Here is a 6000-nt window from a genome sequence, read left to right as displayed (position 1 = left end):
AATATGAATGAAATTCAATTTCGTACAATTGGCCAAAAACATTTTATTGGGACACCGGAACTCTAAATTCAAAACCAGTGTAGACCCAGCACAACCGACGGGACGCATGATGGCAACCCTATTCATGAGCGTTCGATTTATATTTATTTGCAGGGCTGGATTCATATTTGTGGAGCCGCTTGAGCTCATATTCTGTGCATGATATCAATTTCTTTTTTTTCTTCCTTTTAAGTAACTACAACTAACAATTACTATGGATACATTACGGTTGTTTATATAGCACGTTTTTCTGCCAATTTCATTTCTGTAAATTTATCAGATAATGTTATGTAAGAAACGTTTACCAAATGTTATGATCTTTACTTCATTTTTTTTTTTCAAATGACAAAAAAAAAGAAACATGTAGTTAGTAAATTATAAACAGTTCAACAGTTGAATATTAACTATTAAGTTTATGAAAGTTATAAACATTAGAATTATTATGTCGAAAATAAATATAGTACCTGCAGGTACTTGTCTAGTAATGTGCAAAGTGCAAATAAGAACAAAGTCGATTAATTGTTTATGCCATAAACATTACAACAAGCAATCCCACAAACTTTCCTCAACTATAATAATTCACTGGAATTGGTATTTAATAAAATATATTAAGGAACATAATATTATAGATAATTAATTGTAATAGGTATATCGTATAATGAGTATGTATAGGAAATATAGTTTGGCAATTATAGTTGTAACAGTATCATAATATTATGATATTATATAGTATTATACTAATACCTAAAATTTATAAATTTCAGTGAAAATATTTAGTTTTTCTTAACTTCATAAATGTATTTGAACTAGGTATCTCTACGAGTACAAATTCGAGCAACTGTTGAAATTTAACCCAGTTGGAAGACAAACAACATTTGAATAACAATGATTATTATTATTAAATGTGTATTATAAGGTTATATCATTTATAGAGAAAATATTTAAGAGATATTTTAGAAATTATCTACCGTATTATAATTAAGGTTCACTGTTTATTGTTATTTTTTCAGTATTTTTTACTATTATATAATTGTTAAATTATATATTTTTTATTCGAGTACTTAATTAGATACAAATGCAAAGAAAACAATGGTAAAATATTCGAGCTTAAAAAAAATAAAAAAATAAATAGATTTCAGTTTCATTCATCTCACAGTTCTAACTCAAACGAAAAACAGTAATTATACATTATATAAAAATATCCAAATGGGTAAAAATTGAATATTAATATAATATATTATCGGAACTTGAAAACATTGTACCTATATATAATTTATATAAGTTGATATGTTTATTGAAATCTGTTTACTTATTGGTTGTTTTATATAATCGAATAAAATCAAATCATATATAGTAAATAATACATAATATTATAGTTATTTTATTGTTTGCATTGGCATAGTACACAATATTATAGACATACATATTATTAATAATCATTATATCTTACTAATAATGAGTTAAAAAGAAAAGGAAAAAATGATACATTTGTTAAGTGTTAGTTCTTAGTTAGGAGTCTTAGATGAAATTTTCTAACATTATTATTATATAGTGTTTATGCATTTGTATATTGTATATAATTTTCAAAGTAACTTTAAACAGCTATAATAGTAGGTATGTGATATTGTTAACTATTATAAATATATACTCAAATTGAAACTTTTAATGTATTTATTTATTTAATTTTTTTTTTATATAGGGATATATAATATAAATTATCATAGATCATAATATAATTCAAAAAAAAAAAAATTATAACTGAAATATGATCATAAAAAATAATATTAAATTAGTAGGTACGTTTGTTTAGTTTTCAATTAACTTATAGTTTTCAAGCATGGCAAAGTGAAAAAAATCATTTATTTTCAATTTGTTATAAATAAACGTAAATATTTTTTTAAATGTATTTTATAAGCAATTTAAAGCAAATGTTTCAAAAGAATACTGTATAATATCTGACTATGGACTATGCAGGCTAAATTAAAACGAAACAAAATTTTTATTGACACGAATATGTTTTTTTTAATTTAAGCTTGACTCTTGAGTCAATATTACATAATGAAAGACGATTATATAAGACAAATTCAGAAAATACGTAGGCCAATAATAATAATATATCTAAGAAAAAAATAACGGCAGTCAAAAAAATGTCCAAATCATGTTTTATAGCTTCATAACCAAAACAAAAATGGTCATTAACGAGTTTTTAACGTACACATTACACAATGAATCCTTTATAATATCGCGATTAAGATCGATTTTAATCTGTAATTTTTATACGTCTATTTAATATATTATATCTTTTGGGAGTCGATGGACATTGTAAATATATACTATCGTATACCATTTGTGATAATAACATTATTATTGTAATGCAATGAAATTCAAAATTCCGGACTTATTGATGTTGCCGATTTGGTGATATTAATGCTGCAGAAAGATGCACGCGGTATTCACTATCTCCAAAGGAGATTTTTTATGTTGATCTATCGGATAATCCTCTCGTCTATATCGTCAGTCATCAGCCCCTGCGGTGGTTTATTATTAAGTCACTACTATATCACTTCCATACCCAAAGGACACCATTAAATGACCAGTCCAAATAAGTTGGTTCCGACGCGCCCAAAAATTACCCACTTCCCCTAGATCACAAAGTCACAACTACCGATCAGAATTATTATTTTTTTTCTCCAAAGTTATAATACGTTTATAGAGTATATAGTAAGAGGTAGTTAGTTATAGTACGTTTGTAGAGTAACTAACTCTAAATAGTTACATATAATATGAAGTAGGTTGTATTATGTAATATATATATTATTTAAATTAGTCAACTATATATATTTGTATATTTATTTTTAATAGATATCGTGGAGTCAGGAAATAACTGCGGTATAAGCTATAGAATTACGTAAACCAACTTAACTACCACCGTGTTACCGTATAGCTACATAAATTACATTTAAAAAATAGATATTTCTTAGAATTGAAAATACGACAAACTTGTTTCAAATATTGATAAGCATTATGTCTCATATTTCTATGATTACTATATGAAATATGATTATTACTATATATCACAGAGACAAAAATATATATTATACCTAAAAGTATTAAAAAATGTATTATATAATAATAATATTATGTATTACAAGTTACAACCTTTTGAAATAGTCGCTGGCTCGTTATAAGCGAATCACGTTGTATTGGTATAAAGTAGCAGGTGCGTATGTTTACGGTTTGCCTTCCAAGTTGAAATAAAGTTCGGTAATGCTGCAGGTATTTAGATTGATTTTTTTCATGTTCAAAGTATGGAAACTTCTGTTTGTAGTTTCCACGAGACATAATAATATTATATAAGAACTATTCGGTTTTCGACATAATTATGTTAAATTTATAACGATAATAAATAACAATATTGAATGCAAATACCATTATTTTTCTCATTCTCGTGCTTAAGGACTGATAATAATTTGAAGTTACCTATCTAATTATTTAAATAAATTAAGCACATAAGTAACCTAGCTGTAAAACAACTATAAAAAATATGTTTGGTTTAGATTTCATTGTTACAGAATTAACTACTTACGTGAAATCTTGTTTTAAATTTTCAATCCTCAGCCATGAAATTTGAACGTGTTAAAACATGTTCAAAAAACTAAATAATTTGTCAATTTTCAATTTCATAAATTTTGTCAACATTTTAACTTTAATGATTATAAAAATAAAATGTGCATATTATGTACTTTTAATGTTTTCCATTGCTATTATAATAATTTATGGGGATGATTGTATTACATTTTCAAGTATTTTGACCCAATGGATAACATTTATAGAATACAAAACTAAAAAACGGATAATATAAAATGTCAGTAAATTACTTAAAAAAGGTTGAAATATTTTGAAAATTTGATCAAGCATAGAAATAGATAAAACATACATATAGTGTAAATTTCTAGTTTTTAAAATTATTCATTTTTTAATAACAATATCGATACACGAGAAGTATTGAGTGAATATCCAATGTTGTAAAAATTTAAAGTTCAAACGCTCATACTAATGTTATTTGACATTTCGGTAGACATTTTTTATTTGATAAAAATAGACGAACTTATGAAAAATCATTTATTGAATTTTCAAATCTTAGATTTAAAAAGATAAATTTTCATGTATTCTTAACTCAAAATAATTTACAAATCTTCGTGATTTTTATGCGTATTTGCCAAAATTCGAACTTTAAATGCTTATTAATGTAAGAAAATGGTGAATAATAATTATTTTATTATTGAATAATAATAAATTATTTTTAATTTATTTTAACTACCACTATAACAATATATAGAAGTCTTGCATTAAATTTTGAAGCTTTTTACCCAACGAATAAAATTTTATTGACATTTATAGAAAAAAAAATCAAATTTAAAATGTTTATAAATAACTTAAAAATATTTTGAAAATAAAAATTGACAATATTCAGGGAAATTTTCATGTATCTAAAAAAATTTGTTTTAGAGTTATATCAATATCCAAAATAGATTTTCTCAAAAACTGATTTTGCGTAAAAATTCCAGTTTTTCTAATTTTTTTTTTTTTTGTTTCTCCCTATGCTTTTGAAAACTTCTAGACATTTTGAATTTTGATCTTCCCTACGTACCAAATAGATTAACTTTCTAACCGGAAAAGCTACTGAAGTTTAAAATTGAAGCATTATTTCGACAACTTATCGTGTACACGATATATAATATATATATATATATATATATATTATATACAAGACACACATAATTTTGAAATCAATACATTCATCTTGCCGCTCAGAATCTAAAATACTAAATACTATATTATTAAAAACCATTATATTGAATGTGTTTGTACGCAGATATTTTAGACGTCCACATTTAATGCATTATATAGTCACGCGGGAATGCGGCATAATATCAAAAACTGGAGTTTTCGCTATTGGGTCAAATAATAATACCAAGTACCTACCTACCAAGTATACTCATACTAAGATTCTTTTTTGTTTTTACATAATTATTACGACTACCACTCATAAAAATGGTGTTTGGTCTTGTGGTTACAGAAAAAAAAATCGTTAGTCGAGCAGCGGATTCCTGTTGTACCTACCTATACCACCCCCGCTTTAGTCTACAACGGCCCATTACGATATAGGATATGTACATAAATACTGGGATAAAGTTCATACGCACTGTTTACCTTGCCAGCCTGTGCACATGTGTTCCATGTTGTCCATATTGGCAGTCACTGCAATGGCATAACTATACTGTGACTGCAATGTAGTTTCAACTTGTGAACTAAATGTATTTCAACACCCTGTATAATTAGACACGGCGAAGGTCAAAAGATGAATTCCTCGAATTGTGGTTTTCTGTATGGTTTTATGCCCATCACATGCTTTATCTACGGACGTGGTTGAATTATAATATTATTTATGCAGACAGAAAATACAAAAAGTCTGTTTCATTGCAGTAGGTTGAAATTAGTTTGTTAGAAATTTCTATTATTACTATTATCGTTGTTGTTGTTATTATTATTAATATCAAGAATTCCACTCGTATAAGGGTAATGAATTATTATAAGGGAGAAAATGTGTACTGACACGATACTGTTGGTAGGTATAACTGTCGACAAATCGACGCCATTTTAAAGCAATTTTAAACATAAATTGTTTCGTTTTAATTCTATAAATTATAAATAAGACAATTCAACATTCCAACCAACATGAATGAAGCATTAGGACTAAGCATCGAATACATTGCAAATATGTTAGTTTTCCTAAGAAAAACCGACCTAGCTATGTCCTATACAATACAATTTAAACCTTCTGCTAACGATAACCATAATATATAAATGTTAGTGGAAATCACACCAAATTAATTGTATAATTTTAGTTTTAGAAATCACTCATTATGTATTAAACAAAAAACTAATATCCTTTGTTGT

The sequence above is a fragment of the Diuraphis noxia genome, unplaced genomic scaffold, assembly GCF_037042655.1.
Source record: "Diuraphis noxia isolate RWA-SAM2 unplaced genomic scaffold, SU_Dnox_SAM2 contig0004, whole genome shotgun sequence".
Classification (NCBI taxonomy): Eukaryota; Metazoa; Arthropoda; class Insecta; order Hemiptera; family Aphididae; genus Diuraphis; species Diuraphis noxia.
Note: the sequence above shows the minus strand (reverse complement) of the source record.